At 47.6% G+C, this 18419-nt stretch overlaps 1 non-coding gene and 4 pseudogenes across 1 annotated transcript; 2 read left to right on the forward strand and 3 right to left on the reverse strand.

The window, feature by feature from the left end:
* Nucleotides 1-379: 379 nt before the first annotated feature.
* Nucleotides 380-498, forward strand: LOC143945462 (5S ribosomal RNA; annotated as a pseudogene).
* Nucleotides 499-607: 109 nt separating this feature from the next.
* LOC143948598 (5S ribosomal RNA) lies at nt 608-726 on the forward strand (annotated as a pseudogene).
* A 6337-nt stretch (nt 727-7063) lies between these two features.
* LOC143954140 (5S ribosomal RNA) lies at nt 7064-7182 on the reverse strand. The gene has a single exon (XR_013269158.1). It is a non-coding gene; the product is annotated as a 5S ribosomal RNA (ribosomal RNA).
* Nucleotides 7183-7615: 433 nt separating this feature from the next.
* LOC143948671 (5S ribosomal RNA) lies at nt 7616-7734 on the reverse strand (annotated as a pseudogene).
* A 433-nt stretch (nt 7735-8167) lies between these two features.
* On the reverse strand, nt 8168-8286 carry LOC143947626 (5S ribosomal RNA; annotated as a pseudogene).
* Nucleotides 8287-18419: the final 10133 nt, after the last annotated feature.

Here is an 18419-nt window from a genome sequence, read left to right on the forward strand (position 1 = left end):
TGTGGTTGGTGGTGGGAGAACAGGCCGCCATGTTGGCCCCCTGGTTCCTGAAAAGATGCGGTATTCTCTTGGTATTACGGGTATTACGGGATCCCAGGTCCCTTGGTGAGCGGGATCTAGATGCAGAGGGTCCGCTTGAGGAGGTCCCCATGATGTGACAGTGTTTTTCAGGTAAAATCCTCGGTGATCGATCTTTTTTAGGCTGAGGTAAGACGGAGCAAAAAGCTTAAGCAGCCATCCTCTCTCTAGGCAAGCCACGCCCTCCCGGCTTTTTTTTAAATATGTTGTTGACGTTGACGACCTGTTTTATTTTTCTGCTTGTTTGCCGAGGTGACCATCTTGGCGTTTGTCAAGAGGGTTGAGAGTGGCCAGCAAGATTGCCTACGGCCACATCATCCTGAATACACCCGATCTTGTCTGATCTTGAATGCTAAGCAGGGTCAGGCCTGGTTAGTACCTGGATGGGAGACCCCCTGGGAATACCAGGTGCCGTAGGCTTTTTTTTTAATATGTTGTTGGCGTCGACGACCTGTTTTATTTTTCTGCTTGTTTGCCGAGGTGACCATCTTGGCGTTTGTCAAGAGGGTTGAGAGTGGCCAGCAAGACTGCCTATGGCTACATCACCCTAAATGCGCCCGATCTCGTCTGATCTTGTATGCTAAGCAGGATCAGGCCTGGTTAGTACTTGGATGGGAGACTGCCTGGGAATACCAGGTGCCGTAGGCTTTTTTTTTATTTGTGCTTGGAGACTCTTATAACAATGATGAAATGGGAATGACAGATACTGAAAGAAAGTGACCTGAAGTTGTGCCGTGGTCACGTGGTCAGTATGCCTAAAAGGGGGCATTCCCAAGTAGTACTAAAAAAGAAAAGGGGATACAAAGAAAAAGGGGGAACGAGAGGGTGGGACAACCTCCGGAAACATCCAACAGGGCAGGGAGGAACCGAGGCCGTCTTATAACGGCGAGGCTCCTCCCACAAATGACAGATACCTTCATTTTTTAAGAAGGTAGAACAGATAGTGAACACCTTTATATGGGCCGGGACGACCCCAAGAATAGCACAAACTACCCTCCAATTGCCCCTGTCACTTGGGGGTCTAGCCCTTCCCTGTCTGAAGGAATATTATTGGGCAGCGGTACTGGTTACGGTGCGGTGGTGGTTCATGCAGCTCCGCTCCAACCCGTCTGTTAATCTGGAGGCGGCAATTTTAGGCTCCTATCCTGCATTGAGTAACTTAGTCTTTAGAGGGCCGAAGGCTCACCCTGAGGTCACTACCCCTATGCGAACTACGCTTCGGGTTTGGAATCAGGTTACAACTCGATTGAACCCGCCCGCCGCACTGTCGCCATACACCCCACTGTGGGAAAACCCAAAGTTTAAACACCTCAGCTCGGTCCCGGACCCTGCCCTTTGGGCTAGGTATGGTGTCACAACTCTGCAACAGGTGATGCCGAGGGGATCCCTTATCCCCTTTGATTCCCTTAGAGAAGAATACCAATTCCCCTTCAGAATGATTTTTCGCTACATACAATTACGCCACACACTGAGAGCACAATTTCCTTCAGGAGTAATCTTACACTCCCACATTGTCGAGAAATTTCTCATGGCCCAGGAGGCGGATCGTGTCCTCTCCTCTCTTTATCTTTGGATCTCGACGGGGTCGGCCAGGGGGGGACCTAGCCTCTTCCAGAAATGACAGGAGGACCTCCCCACCCTGGAGACTGATGATTGGGAAGAGGGGATACAACAATATTTGCCATTGATGATATCAGCTAAGGACAGGTACATACGGTTGAAATGTATTCATAGGGCATACTATACCCCGCAACGCCTTTCCAGAATATACCCGGGATACTCGGATAGATGCCCGAAGTGTACCACTTTATACATGTGGTGTGGGAGTGCCCGGTTATAAGACGATTTTGGGAAGGTGTGGTGCGGGAGATCAACGAAGTTGGGGACCTCTCGTTGGGGTTAGATCCGGTAGTTTTACTGCTGGGCGTGTGTGACAGGGTGGCTCCAAATACATATAAACAGCTGTTTGTGTTTTATACGGCGTTCTATGCCCGAAAGACTATTCTTATGCAGTGGAAGAAATCAGACCCACCTAGTGTAGCCCACTGGAAATCCCTGATTGATTCTGCCCTCCAGCTGTACAAGGTACAAAGTTTACTAAGATCTGGGGATGTTGGGTGCAAGAGAGAAGCGCACTATGAGACACAGGGCTGACCTGTATTGATGCGTTGGTCCCCTCACCCCGACCTACTGTAGATGGTTAGGTGCTGTATTATGATCAAATGGCCTGACCCTTTATAGCAGCCAAATTAAGGAGTTGTCCCCTACGAATACTGGGATAAGTGCAGTGCGGATATGTTTTGTGGAATATGACTGCTAAATCTGAATGTACGCTATACTACATAGCTTGATTCTGCTCTGATCCTTTTTTTTTTCTTTTTTTTTTGTGCTTGTTACATTGTATTTTATATTTTATATGTAAAAAAAATGATGTGATGCATTACTGTATCCGTTAAGAGACCAATAAAAATGTTTCTGTTAAAAAAAATAATAATGCATGCCAATCAGTGATGCCCATTGTGGGCACTGATTGGCATACATCGTGGGCACTGATTGGAATCCCTGGTGGTCTAGGGTGGCATACCTGCTGCTGGGCATCCCTGGTGGTCTGGTGGAGTCCCTGGTGGTCCAGTGTGCAGCACAGACCCCCCCCTCTCAGAGGAGCAGCCGATCGGCTCTCCTCTACTCGCGTCTGACAGACGCGAGTGAGGAACAGCCAATCACCGGCTCTTCCTATTTACACTGTGATCAGCCATCATTGGATCAGACTGACACCCCGCAACAATGATCGCCGTGATGCGCACCCCCGGGGGCGCGCAGCGGCTCAAAATCCTGAGGACGGTCTATGACGTCCAGTCAGGATTTTGAAACCACTTTGCCGCCGTCATTTGACAATGGGCGGGTGGCAAGTGGTTAATGTGGACTAGAATATAAGTGTCTTAAATATCGTATATTGTATATAACATCCAACGTTAATCAAGGATCAATAAAAGTCCAAAAATTGTGCAAAACTGTATATCTCTTGTGTCCATAAAGTGCAGAGTGCAAAAAAAATCCAAAAAATATGTGCAAATAATGCAAAAAAAAAAAAAAATATGTATATGCAAAAAACTGTGGAAAAAACTGAGCAAAGCAAAGCTGTTTTATATATGCCAAATAAGGCTACCAGCTATATAAATAATGTGCTCAGTCAATATGTATCAGTTCACAGGAACCATGAGGTAGATCAAAAACAGATTATAGGTGAGTCACCTATAATCTGTTTTTGATCTACCTCATGGTTCCTGTTAACTGATACATATTGACTATTTATTGGTGACCTGCTACTCAGGTAAAGTGAAAACACACAGATTTCAATAGGTGCTGTCTTAAATTCAGTGACTTGAGTCTTGCAGTATTTTTTGGTGACTCTGGTGTAGCACGACTCCCATTGTAAAATCACCAGCTAGGGGTACGTTTTGTCTTAATCTTTGAGACTTCTGATGTAGTGTTTTTGTTTTTTGACCCACCCCTCTCTCCTCCCTAGTTATCCTTGCTGCCTAAAAGCTTACTCCCCAGCACATCCCATCCACACCCGAGCATAGTGGAAATGCATGTTCCTGCTTCACTTTTTTTTGTGTTTTTCCCATGTAAACAAGCATCACTTGAATGGGCTGCCCTATAAGCGACAAACGCCCCAAAGTAGTTTAAAGAAACTTTTTGGTCATGGAGCATTGCGCGTTTTGGCAGCAAAACCTTTCTGCATGTTACCAAAAAGGCAACAAATGTGCATAGCGTATGCACTTCCATTTAGGCAGTGTCTGAATCCATCTACACATTTCTGAACACGCAACCCACCCAGAAAATGCAGTTTGCTGTGCGGTTTGAAAACGCGCTGCAACGCCCACTGTTCTGCTTTGCGTTATTGAACTGTTGTATAACACTAGTCAGACAGATTAAAAATAACTCTGAAGTCAAGAAAGACGAGACATCAGATCTGTATGTATTCTTTTTTCCAAATAACTTTGTAAAACTACAACATAAGCATAAACAAATGTGTCATTGCATTAAAACCATTATACAGCAGCCTCACTCTATCAGTGAAAGTACTCACGGACAATTCCACCATTAGCCCAGGAATAGTTAAGAGCTCTACTGCATTCAGTCAGCTTGGATCAAGGAGAAATCATGAAATTAAGGAAGTACAGTTCCAGCTTTCACTGTGAAGAAAATATCACTTCCTGTCAAGCTGTGGCAAAATAATAACTAACTCTGACCACTAGATGGCAGCAACGTGAAACCAACATTGCAGTATAATCTGTAACAGCACGTAAAAAATATGGGCAGAACACTCTGTCTGGCATAATTTATTACGTCACTACCTAAATAACTACTGCTATGCAGAAAAAACATATAAACAGCAAAATGGAATCCTACCTAGTCCAAGATCAAAACTGTCAGTTACAGGTCTGAGATAAATTCTGGCGGTCTCATTTTTCACAATCTTGACCTCCACCTTTCTAACCTTGCCATCCCTGCTTAGAGCATTAACAAGTCCTACGGGCCACTCATTCCTGCCCTCTTGGCTGTCCTTCAACATAACATCACCCACTTTTATATTTGGACGATCCTCAGTCCATTTCCTAAGGCGTTGCAGATTTGACAGATACTCTTTTCCATCTTTTCCAAAATATGTCTGCCAAGCATTGTACTTCCATTGTTTTGCATGAAATTGTGTTGTACTTATGGTTCCAGATGGAGCAGACAAAGAGTTCACCTTTTGAGCCAACAACATTGCTGGGTTAAGGGCCATAGGTGTATCTGAGTCTGAGGACACAGGAACTATAGGCCTGGCAATAGCCGTAACCTCTGCCATAAAGGTGCGTAAAGTCTCATGGGTCAACTGAGCAGGTTTGATTTGTAGCAACATAGCATCCAAGAATCGACCTGGCAATACCTATAAGTCTCTCCCAGATGCCACCCATATGTGAGGAGTGTGGAGGATTAAAGACCAATGTACATCCTCCGTCTTGGAGAAAGTCTTGCAATTGTGATTCGCTGTCACAATTGTTAAGTTCTTTGCAGGCTCTCACTCCCCCCCTGTTCTACCCCCCCCCCAGTGCTCTCCACTCCTCCCAGTGCTCTCCCCCCTGTTCTTTCCCCCTCAGTGCTCTTCACTCCCCCCAGTGCTCTCCCCCCCTGTTCTTCCCCCCCCGTGCTCTCTACTCCCCCCAGTCCTCCCCCCTGTTCTTCCCCCCCAGTGCTCTTCACTCCCCCCCTGTTCTACCCCCCGTGCTCTCCACTCCCCCCAGTGCTCTCCGCCCTTGTTTTCCCCCTCCCCCTTGTTCTTCCTCCCCCCAGTGCTCTCCCCCTGTTCTCCCCCCCAGTGCTCTCCACTCCCCCCAGTGCTCTCCCCCCTGTTCTCCCCTCAGTGCTCTCCACTCCCCCCAGTGCTCTCCTCCCTGTTCTTTCTCACCACCCCAGTGCTCTCCATCCCTCCATTCTCCCCACCCCTGTTCATTATGGCCCCCTGGTGCTCTCAAGCTCCACCCATCTCTCTCCAGCCCCCCCCCCCGTTCTCTCTACCCCCGTGCTCTCTACTCTTGTTCTTTTTGGCTCCCCCCAGCACTTTCCACTCCTCACCCCTGTACTCTCCACTCCCCCCTGCATTTTGCCCCCACCCATGTGCTCTCCAACCCTGCCAATGCTCTCCACCTCCCATAATGCTCTCCAATCCCCCGTGCTTTTCCCCCTGTTCTTTCTGGTCCCCACTGGTACTCTCAAGCTCTCACCCCTACTCTTTGTACCCCCCCAGTACTCTCCAGCCCCGTGCTCTCCATCCCTGTTTTTCTGCCCCCCCCCCAGTGCTCTTCGCCACCCCACATTCTTAGCCCCCTCAGTGCTTTCAGCCCACCATGCTCTCCACCCCTGTTCTTTTTGGCCCCACCAGTACTCTCAAGTTCCCCCCAGCACTCTCTGCTCCCCACCCCTGTGATCTCCACTACCCCCTGCTCTTTGCCCCCCCCCATGTGTTCTCCAACCCTGCCAATACTCTCTGCTCCTCCTTCTCTCCACCTCCCACCCAGTACTCTCCACTTCCCCAGGACCAGAGGACAGGCTGACTGGGGCTGGAAAATGGGGATGGCTGAAGGTGCAGGTCTCCAGGGACCACTCCATCTCACAGCAAACAGATCCTCTGGAAGGAGCACTGTCCCCATCCAAAACGAGAACAGACCCTGCCTGCTGCTGGCCGTCATGGATATCCTGCTGGCATGCAAGGTACCGTACTGAGCATCAACAACACACCTTCCCACAGACAGGGACTGCAGACTGGGACATGGGGCACAGGAGGGGCTGCATTCATGGGCTCAGTAAGGCTGCATTCATGGGCACAGTAAAACTGCATTTGATGGGCACAGCGAGGCTGCAATAATGGGCACAGTGAGGCTGCAATGGTGGGCACGGTGAGGACGCATTTGTGGGCACAGTGAGACTGCATTCACAGGCAGAGTAAAGCTGCATTTGGTGAGCACCCGTCCCCTTTACCTTAGTATATTCTTTCTGTGGAAGGTGTTCCCCCCCCCACGTTCTGAGTTCCTGGGGTCCCCCTTGATAATTGTCCACTTACCACTTTTAACTGGAATTTGCATATATATATATATATATATGCCTATGTGACTTCATATCTATATATAATACACTCTTCATCAAATGTTCTTTAAAATGTATGGCTTTCCCTTTCATGAACAAGAAAATAATGACGTTATGCTGTTGGGCTGGTTTTTATTCCCAGTCCGGCCCTGGCGGTCTCCCATCCGGGTACTAACCAGGTCCGACCCTGCTTAGCATCCGAGATCAGATGAGATCGGGCGCATTCAGGGTGATGTGGCCATAGGCAATCTTGCTGGCCACTCTCAACCCTCTTGACAAACGCCAAGATGATCACCCCGGCAAACAAGCAAAAAAATAAAACAGGTCGTCGACGCCACCAACATATTAAAAAAAAAGCCGACAGCACCTGGTATTCCCAAGCGGTCTCCCATCCAGGTACAAACCAGGCCCGACCCTGCTTAGCAGCCGAGATCAGACGAGATCAGGTGCATTCAGGGTGATGTGACCGTAGGCGATCTTGCTGGGCACTCTCAACCCTCTTGACAAACGCCAAGATGGTCACCTCGGCAAACAAGCAGAAAAATAAAACATCAGGTACTAACCAGGCCCGACCCTGCTTAGCATCCGAGATCAGACGAGATCGGGCGCATTCAGGGTGACATGGCTGTAGGCGATCTTGCTGGCCACTCTCAACCCTCTTGACAAACGCCAAGATGGTCACCTCGGCAAACAAGCAGAAAAATAAAAACAGGTCGTCGACGTCAACAACATATTGAAAAAAAGCCTACGGCACCTAGTATTCCCAGGCGGTCTGCCATCCAGGTACTAACCAGGCCCGACCGTGTTTAGTATCCGAGATCAGACGAGACAAACGCCAAGATGGTCACCTCGGCAAACAAGCAGAAAAATAAAACAGGTCGTCAACGCCAACAACATATTGAAAAAAAGCCTACGACACCTGGTATTCCCAGGCAGTCTCCCATCCATTTACTAACCAGGCCTGACCCTGCTTGGCATCCAAGATCAGACGAGAATGGGTGCATTCAGGGTGATGTGACCGTAGGCGATCTTGCTGGCCACTCTCAACCCTCTTGACAAACGCCAAGATGGTCACCTCGGCAAACAAGCAGAAAAATAAAACATCAGGTACTAACCAGGCCTGACCCTGCTTAGCATCCGAGATCAGACGAGATCGGGCGCATTCAGGGTGACATGGCTGTAGGCGATCTTGCTGGCCACTCTCAACCCTCTTGACAAACGCCAAGATGGTCACCTCGGCAAACAAGCAGAAAAATAAAAACAGGTCGTCGACGTCAACAACATATTGAAAAAAAGCCTACGGCACCTAGTATTCCCAGGCGGTCTGCCATCCAGGTACTAACCAGTCCCGACCGTGTTTAGTATCCGAGATCAGACGAGACAAACGCCAAGATGGTCACCTCGGCAAACAAGCAGAAAAATAAAACAGGTCGTCAACGCCAACAACATGTTGAAAAAAAGCCTACGGCACCTGGTATTCCCAGGCGGTCTCCCATCCATTTACTAACCAGGCCTGACCCTGCTTGGCATCCAAGATCAGACGAGAATGGGTGCATTCAGGGTGATGTGGCCATAGGCGATCTTGCTGGCCACTCTCAATCCTCTTGACAAATGCCAAGATGGTCACCTCAGCAAACAAGCAGAAAAATAAAACATCAGGTACTAACCAGTGTAGTTCAGAGGTACCCAACCTGCCTCTTACTGCTATACCACTTGTACTCCAACATCCCCATTTCTTACCCTTCTAAAATGATGAGACCACACCTTAATTTTGGAGTATAAATGGCCATAGCAGCCTATTTATTATTCACACCATATAAATAACTCCAATATCAAATATATACCAAAATATCACCTCCGTAACAACTTGTTTAACTCCAGTCTGTTGGTCTTTGAGGGCACCCCCGAACTCCAACACATATTCCACCAATACACAGCGGGACCTTTATTCACACGATAGGTCTCCAGCGGATAATCAGCTCGGAGACAACCCCCTTCCCGCAGTGCAACCATTACAGTATTCCAGCTAACCTTTCGCTGGAATACACCGGAGGGGCACATACTACCGATGAGCCCCCCACCCCTTTCCATCACATATGTTTACTGCCACCGTCAAAGACCAACAAAACACCGCCACAGCCTGCAAGGATGACACCTTACCCTTAAGGGCTCCCCCACACCCCCGGGGGCCCGCTGGATCCCATCTTGCAGCCCCAGAGCCCAGAAAACAATCCCCACTCCCTAGAGGTGTATTCTAACACCCTCAATTACAGGCCCACATTAGTTTCCCCCTCTACTTGCCTGATCACCAGGCACCCCATTCTGAGCCACAGCCTCCCCACCACCTGAGTGTTAGACAACTGTACGAAGTCGTAAAATATCTGACTTAATGTCCGAGATCAGCTCCCTGATCGTTCGAACCCAAAAGCATTACCCCTTGCATGCATAACCCAGATGGCCGGCGGTTTATCCCGCCATGCCTAACGTTCCATTTCCCATACCACCTTTCTCCACCTCAACCCCCCTACACCTAGCCAGTGAACACATGCCTCCCTCCTCTAACTACCCAACTGTCTGCCAACGGATCTCGCATCTGCTCTCCTGGCCCCCCAACAAACATACAGATAACAAAGAAAATCCAGACAAGGCGTATAAGTCCTCCATCTGGACAAAAAAAAACGCCAAACAAAGGCAGCACCAACTTTAAAGTAAACCAATGTACCCCTTACCACAAACAACACAGCTTGTATATACAGACTACTCCCACACTCGTGTTTTATTTTTATTTATTTATTTTTATTATTTATTCCACCACCACATGAAGGCATAGGTAAGTGCGTAATCGCTTTGCTTCCCACCTACCATTCCTCCTTACTGCATCTAACCTTGCGTCCCAGTGGCATTTTCAGAACACCGATTCGAACTGGAACCTCGACCAATACTTCCCAGCCTTGTGCCCCATGAACTGCCCCCCATGCCATCTGTTCCAAACCCTAGAAACTCCCTAAACGTTTTATCTCTTTTTTTTTTTTTACCCTGAATCCTGGTAACACAAACAGCAGCACCTCCACCCCTCTAACCCTTTGATCATTTTTTTATTCATTTTTTTTTCAATTGTCCAACCCAAACTCTTTTTTTTTCAATCCACCCTGCACCGCAGGTTAAACAAAAGCCAAAAACCCACCAGTTTCCGCTCAATGGCAGATACCGACCCCCGTTTACCAAGTTCCTAGAACCATAGTACCACCAACAAACTTACCCCCCACATAGCCATGTTTGACCTCAGACTCTTGCACCCAACAACCCACCCTTCTTTTCATACCTTCACGTAAGCCGCCCATGTGGACTCACTGGCTGACCGCCCTGTTACCTCCCGTGGTGACTCCAGTGCCATTTCCCATACCCAGCCCGAGTAGGGAATTCCTCCCCCTCTGTGGCCGGCTAACTCCCACCAAAAATAGATGCAAGGAGTAAGCCCCCCGTGTTCCCGAAGCCTGCAAGATGAATAGCATATAGAAAATGTTCAACTGCACCTAACGCACCACAAAGTGGCGTAGCTGCCGTATGACCAGTTGTGACAACGCGGACATGTGGTTGACCACGTAAACCACACCCACATAATCACAATTCAATGTCAGGTTCCTGCATGACCCTTACCCCAGCTCCATAGCCGGAACCACTGGAAAAATTCCAATAGCACACGTTTACGAATGAACACCCCACTTCCACCCAACAAAATTGGGGCCAAATTTCCTCACTCTATTGCCCCTGAAAGAAAAAATTTCCCCCAAACCTGTTTACCCTGCCGTTTTCGTGACCCCTTTTCCCATTGACCTGGCATCCACCTATCGTCCATTATATGTGGCCAAGAACTCATACCAAACCTTCTACCCTCCCTATGTTCCACATTTAACTGTTTAAATTAGCCAGGGCCTGAAACCCCCACTGTAGCAGACGGCAGCCGTCGGCCAAAACCCACTCATCAGAATAAAACCGACAGGTATAATTGAACTTACCCAGCAACGAATGCAAAGTCCTCAACTGTACCTCACGCCGTCCCTGGGCCTCCCCCACCCCCTTCTATAGTACCTCCACCTTGGTCACTGGCAGATGACCCTCCGTAACCCCTGAAACAATCACAATGCCAGAACAAAATAGTACAATATCCCTCGTCGGCCCCCCGTGTTTTGCAGCCAATGGCACTAATGAACCTACCTGCAATGTGCTGCAATGTATAAAGTATAATCGCACACACATCGGAAGAAGGCGGCCCAACACACAAAAACGTCCAAGCCATGTACGATTGAATCAGGGACCGACACGTCTCTACCCCCCCCCCACTCCGGTAATTACCTAAACATCTAACCATGGCCCACTAAATTGAGCAACCTATGGGCAGGCATCACCTGCAGACCTGTGTTTACCTATAAATACTGACATTCATATGTAAATAGCAGTCACATGCATATGTAAATAGCCAAGGCCAACGGCATTCATATGTAAATAAAGGCAGCATTCATAAGTATATCATACCCCACTGCAGTGTGTGTGCTGTAACCTATTGCAACCAGTGAGCAGTATTACTGTACAGTAATCTCTAGCAGCGAATCAACAAGCAGAAATGTGCTGTAACCTCTAGCAACTAATCAGTGAGCCTTAAGGAGTGCTGTAACCTCTAGCAACCAGTCAGAAAGCAGTAATAATATGCTGTAACTTCTGGCAACCAATCACAATCGCTGCCTGATCTGATACAGTAAAGTGATTTTAAGTCTTGCTGCTATTTATTGTATGTCTCAGAGAAGGTGGAGAGCGAAATTGCATGGAGGGGGGGGCCCTAAGAAAATGTTTGCCCAGCGTCCAATCAATATTAAAGATGGCCCTGGGTATACCCCCCTGAAGGAACTGCTTCGGGGGCCTCGACTACAGAAACCACATCCAGAAGCCGCTATCCTTTGATCCCCATTAAGAGGCGGCCATACCTACCTGCGCGGTCTAAACTGCTCATCATCCCGTAGCCAATCAGATCCCCCTTTTTAACGTGTGCAATGGCCTACATATAACAGAACAACAGGTTCTTCCCCCCCGTGGCAATCGCATAATGGCGACCGCCTTCCACAAAATCAATCGGTACCTCCTCTTACCTTCATCCCTTTTCCCTTAATCTTCCTGCATGTCCCTACACACTTAAAATGTAAATTCCCCCCCTTTTATTTTTATTTTTTTTAACGGGGGCCATAACGAGAAGATCTCCACACACTTACCTTTTCAAATCGTATCCCGGAATTCCTATTTAATTGTGTTCCCAGGGGACCCTCAAAGCACCCGTACATCTGACATTTTTTTTATTTTTATTTATTTTTTGCATCTGCAATCCTTACCATCTCCATCCTACCATTACCTGACAACCCCACCACTGCACCACTGTCCCCAAACTGCAGACGCACCGCCCGCCATTTGTGGGCCAGCATCCACCACCTCTGTTCCCGGAGGAGCAACTGCCGCCGACATTGCACCCCCCTTTCCAACCCCCCAACAAATCCTGTAATGCAACTTAAACGAAAAACATTTAGACATTATTTGACTTACCGGGCTGACTGGAACCCCAACAGCCGCCGTGCTTGCCTCCATTGCTGGCTCGCATTCCTGCGGCTCCTCCTCCTCGCACACTGTCAGCTCGCCTTCTGACCTGTCATCCTAGACCAGGACCGGTGGTGTCATCAGCCCCCCAGGCAAAGAGGTCCTGGGGGCCGTGGAGTCCCTCTGTTGTAGTGCCTGTCTCACCCCCGAAGCTCTGCCTCCTGCCATGGTTCTACAAATGCCCTCACATACTGTGACCTGGAAGGTCAACCTCGTCCTTCCACCGCCATCTTGTGCCGCCCGTATAAGCAACGCCCACCCGCGGAGCTCCGCCCCCTTAAAAACCTTTTTTTTTAATATAAGCAGCCTGACGGTCATACTAATTAGTCTCCCTCGCCGAGCCTTCCTCCCCGCGCAGCGATGCAGGCAGAGGAGGTAGTAGTCCTGCAATTCACGGGCGGGGAAGCAGCACCATAACCCACCCACCGAGCAGCACGTGGCCCCACCCACCGAGCTGGGCTGGTGGCGTAGAGTCCGCCCAGACCCTGCTCAGGCAGGCGGCTGGGTATTCTTTGCTGGGGGACCGGATTGTTCTCCCTAGAGTGCTCCTTGCCTGCGCGGGGCCTCAGATGAGGGCCCTGGTGAAAACAGAGTGCCAGAGGCCGCAAACTCTGCATGCACAGCAACCCTCACCTCCCAGCCTCCGTCCACTCACCTGGTCATCCATAAAGACCCTCATCTGAGTGACATCTCAGCCATGTTGGAGGAGCAGAGCAAAAAACTGCCTCCTCCTTTCTTTCTCCACAACTTTCTGTTCCCCAGCCAAGTCCCACCTCCTCCTTATATATTACCACTCCCCCTTGGACTTTACTCCCTGTCCCCTCCCCTCTTATCTCTTCATATTAACCCCTGCATTGTCTCCCCTAAAAACATGGTCATGCCCGGCCCTGCACTACTTTTTCTTTTCTGTCTTTTCCGTTTCGGGCCTCACTATATCGTTATGATATCATATTGTCGTTCCCCGAAGTAAGTTGGGGTCTGTATTCTATAATGTGCAGCATCCATATAGCGATGGGCAAACAAGTAATGAAATGAATTAACCCTAACCGGGGCTTAGTGGCGGCTGTTTGACTAGGGGGAGTGAGAGCTACATAATCTTAACAACTAGGGACGGCTTGTCTACCCCTGCCAGTGGCGTAACTAGAATCTTCAGGGCCCTGATGCAAGAAACCATGAAGGGCCCCCCTGAACCCCATACAGGGCCCTTCCCTCCGAGTCTGGCGGTTGAACTCCAGGGCGTGGTCACAGGTATGACCTTTGTGAGCCCTGTAGTTCCACCACTGGTATCAGTAGTTTTTTTTTATAATTTTTTTTTTATTTTTAGGTGCCCTATTGGGGGACTGTCCCTAGGCAGGATGGGGTCCCCGTCCCCAGAAGAGATGAGGCCCTTTTCTCCAGGGCAGATGAAGTTACTGCCACCAGGTGAGAAGGGGTCCCAGTCCCCAGGGGAGGTGGGGGTCCCTGTCCCCACGTAAGAAGTGGTCCCTGTCCCCAGGGGGAGAGGGAGGGGGTATGTAATGGTGTGTGGGGGATGGGGTCCTCTCACTCACCATGACCAAGCTGTAGGCCGCGCACTCATCCATGCTGGCCTGGGCTCCATCCAGTGTGCTGGATGGGCGATCAGCATATCGCCCAGAAAGACCTTTCATCATCTGTGTATGACGGGGGAGGAGGGGGGCTGGCAGACAAGCCTGCAGTGTCCTCCGAGGAGCTGGCTCTCATAGGGCTGCACTGCATCTGTGTGCTTAAAGTTTTTTTACCCGGGAGAAGTATGCAGTGCAGTGTGGGCCAGACTCGGGGGGGGGGGAGCGGGACTCTGGCTGGGGAGAACAGACATCGGACTGAGCGGCAATGCATGGAGCAGGATAGGGGTACTCTGAGGAGCCGGCTGAGGACACAGGTCATGCGGGGAATGCACAACTAAAGAGCAGCCAGTGCGATAGTCGAGCATGGAGCTCTGCTAGTCACCCTCCACCTCCAGCCACCCGTGTGCATGGTGCACTGGTACCCCTAGCTGCCTATGCTGCTGCTGGTCATATGTAGAGGGGGCTGCATGGGCCCCCTGCATCACAGGGCCCGGTTGCGGTCACGACTGCTGCAACCCCTATAGTTGCGCCCCTGGCCTGCTGCTACAGTTTCTGACTCAGCAATAAGAATTTAAGAAGAATTAAAAGAAAGTGTAAAGACATGGTCTGGTTAACAGTTTCATGGGAGGATTGTTATAGGAAGTTAAAGAATGGAGAAAGAAGCCAGCGCTAGAATTAATGAATAGTGGATCTTAAAGAATCTAAGAGATTAATAAGGATAGCGGTAAAAATAGTAAATGTATAACAAGTTCCCATACCTAAGAAAGCAGCACTGCATATGGAAAGTATTGAAGTGCAGGTTGTAGCTCTTCAAATTAAACGAGAAAGACAAAAAAGACTTTGTTAAATATATATGATGCCAATTTTCCTACTTCGAATCAGCAGGTATTTTCTTGGTTAAGATAAGTAATGATCTAATTACTGCCAAAGTCACTGAACCTCTATAGGTAAGAGGTGATGTATCGCCATACTCCCCTAGCAGTCTGCTAGACAGAGAAAATATAAGAGTAACTATAGTTTTAATGCCTGAAGGGATGGGAGTAAAACATACTTGAAGCAAAGGGAGATGTTAAAATTGCTCCTTATGCCAGAACTTTATTAACCCTAAACAGGAGGGATTACAAGAAGCCCACAAGGGGCTTATGAATCCAGCAGTCTGGATTACTGGAAATTCTCACCAGACTATATGAAAGTGGCCGCGGTGAAAAGTCATGGGGATTTAGCCCTGTCAGTACCAAGAATTTTTCAGTATCTTGAGTAGAAAAGTCACCGGAGGAAGCTGCCTGGTGATTACGAATAGATAATAAATAAATAAATAAAAAATTAAAATTTTACTGTATGAAGGAGACTCAATCCTCCACTAGTATTAGGTCTTTTACAAGTATTATTAAAGCGACATACAAAGGGTAGTTATAAATTTATTGAGGACAAATTAACCCCAGCAGTGAAGAAAGAAATGAAAGAAATTTTACTGACAACCCCAAATCTTGGGCTACCTGACTATAGTAAACCTTACTACCTATTTTGTGTAACAAGCCAATGAATATGCTAAAGGAGCAATCTACGAATAGCCATCCAGTGCCATGCCTATGTTGTTTCTGACTGATTTACCTGTTGATTTACACATTTTGTCTGCCTTACAGGAAAACTCATCTCACAGACCATCCTGGTGCTCCAAAGGGGCTGTTTGTGATGAGGATGGCCTGTGGACTATGAATGGAAAAATGGTTGCTCCTCCAACTCTGTTTCCTTATTTGTTTGCTTTGAGCCATGGGCCTTGCCATGTCTCAACAGGAGGGATGTGTTGGGTGGCGAACAAACACTGGTGGGCTCCAGGCTTTCATACATATGCTGCTATATAGATTAATGAATGTGCAATATGTCAAATTCATAACATTGCAAAACCAGTGCCCACTCATATGAAGCATATTCCACATACTGAGGAGCCGTTTCAAATTGTGCAGATTGACTTCTCAGATATGCCCCCTTGCCCGAACAGTAGTAAAATGTCTCATTAGAGAGTTAATCTCAAGATTTGGTATAGGGGCTGTTATTTCCTCAGATAGAGGTACACACTTTGACAATAAGCTAATGGCAGAAGTGGTGGCTATTTTGGGAATAAAACAACAGTTGCACACACCATATAGGCCACAAGCTAGTGGGATGGTTGAACGCACTAACCAGACTTTAAAGAGATATCTTGCAAAAATAACTGCTAACGGGAAAAGCACATGGGTAGAAGCCTTAGCTACCATTAGGACCACCCCTAAGGAGAAGCATGGACTATCACCTTTTGATATACTATTTGGGTGACCGCCTCTGAGACTTCCTGCACCCTTGGTACCCCCAGAGACAGTAAATTTGAGTAATGGTCAAGATACCATGATAGACTATGTGCGCAGACTGGCAAATGTGTTTTCTGATACTTTTTCCAGAGCCAAAGCAGGACAACCAGTGGATACAAGTGAAGGAACACATGTACATCAAGAATCGAATACCCTGGACCACTTTGTCCCCTAAGTGGAAAGGACCGTTTCAAATCATTCTTGTATCTCCAACTGCTGCAAAGCTGAAGTACTACAAGTGGGTTCATGGTTCCCATTGTAAAAAGACTATAGGTCCGATGGAACATACAGATCATTCTGCTGTTAGCAGGCATTCTTCTTTACCCTTGCCTTCCAGGTCATCACCGCCAATCACTCGTGCCAGAGCCAGAAGACTGCAGAATGAATCTCCTGGGGCCTAGACCGAATGTGGCGTTGTGGAGCGTTATCCTCTGTGGTGGAGCGGTAGTGTGGATCACAGTCATGGCATTTGAATGGACATACCATAAAGAAAAAGGTAAGATACATGACACCTACCTTTTCAATGCCACCGTAACAAGTGAAAAATTGCAATCTGAAGAGAGCCGTAATCCCAATCAAAGAACAAGAAGAGACACTCATGGGTATCATGCTAAATTGGGTGAACCCTTTTATAACTCCTTTGTGTCCAGGCAGCAAAAAGACTGAACATTTCTAATTGCTGGATATGCACACATGCACCTATATCACATAAGACTAAACCCTTATTAGGTGTGCCCAGCACATTGGCCGAAATAGAGAACAATGCCCACTTTGAAGATGTAAGCAGACCTATGGTTGACAGAGTTGTTTCGCTACTGTTGTTCACTAATGCTCCAATGAAAATTCCCTCGGTCTGTATAAACTTCACTCGAGAATATTCATCTGAACTGTTTACTCAGGGTTTCCAAAGTACTACCAGACCAATTGGGAACTCCAACTGTATGAACAATGCTGAGATCAGATATTGGTTTAATGGTAAGGATACAGCATGGAGCACGGATCGAATTCAGGAACTACATGACTACACGCACCGTCAGCATTCTAGACAGAACAATATGAAATTATTAATGTGTTTGCAGAGGTATAATTTCAGGGAGGCTTGTGCAGCTCCCCCAGGTTATTATTTTATATGTGGGAAGAAAGCATATAATTGGATCTCTTTAAATTCTATGGGGGTTTGTTATTTTGGTAGAGTAATACCTGCCACTTGGTATATGAGTAACAATGAGTTTAAGGAGTCCCAAATCCGTAAAATCCCCATCCATCTCCTAAAAAGAGATTTAGCTTCTCAGTCAGAACCTGGGGGGAAGGAAGAGAATCATGATGAGGTTAAAGGTCCTGATATGAACAAGGAGGGTGAGACTAACATATAACTTATTGTTGAGGAAAAATACTTATACTAGTGATATTGACGCTAATGTAGAGTCACATGACAAGGAGATAAAGCCAATATTCTCCATACCATGGGTAAATAGATGTTGTATCAAAAAGGCATTCAGTTTTATCATTGATTTAGCTGACTTGATTGATAATATTACAGCATTGCATCATAGGAACTTTGTGACTCTTGCCACAGAGCTAAAAATGGTTAAAAAGGAGATTTTGCAGCACCGGTGTTGGATTATCTTACAGCAAGCCAGGGAGGAATATGCGCCATAGTGGGAACAGGCTGTTGTAACTACATTGGAAGTGATACTAAAGCAGAAGATGCCATCATTTCACATGTGGAACAGGTGCAACAGCTCAAGCTCAATATTCGGAAAGAGCATACTGAAACTGCTTGGGTTGAAGGAAGTTGGGAAAGCTGGCTTTCCTGGCTTAATCCTGTCAACTGGTTTTCAAGCATTGGAGGCTGGTTTGCTGGTATATTACATGGTATCCTTTATATTGTTGGTATCATAGTACTTATAATCCTTATAATCAATTGTGCACCTATGTTATTCAAATGTTGTTTGAAGATAACTACAACTTCTTGTAGTGCTATTTCGAAAGCTTGTACTAATACTGGTTCTTTTGAGCCCCAAAGGTCAAGAGTCAGGACTGCTCATGAGATGGTAGCTCGTATACCTGGAGGTCAACCCAGAGACATAGAGGAAGTCTAAAGAGGAATACCCAAAGAATTAGAAACATAGGAGGGCCTGTG

Source organism: Lithobates pipiens, unplaced genomic scaffold (genome assembly GCF_037356315.1).
Source record: "Lithobates pipiens isolate NorthernLeopardFrog02 unplaced genomic scaffold, aLitPip1_a1.2 Scaffold_30, whole genome shotgun sequence".
Lineage (NCBI taxonomy): Eukaryota > Metazoa > Chordata > Amphibia > Anura > Ranidae > Lithobates > Lithobates pipiens.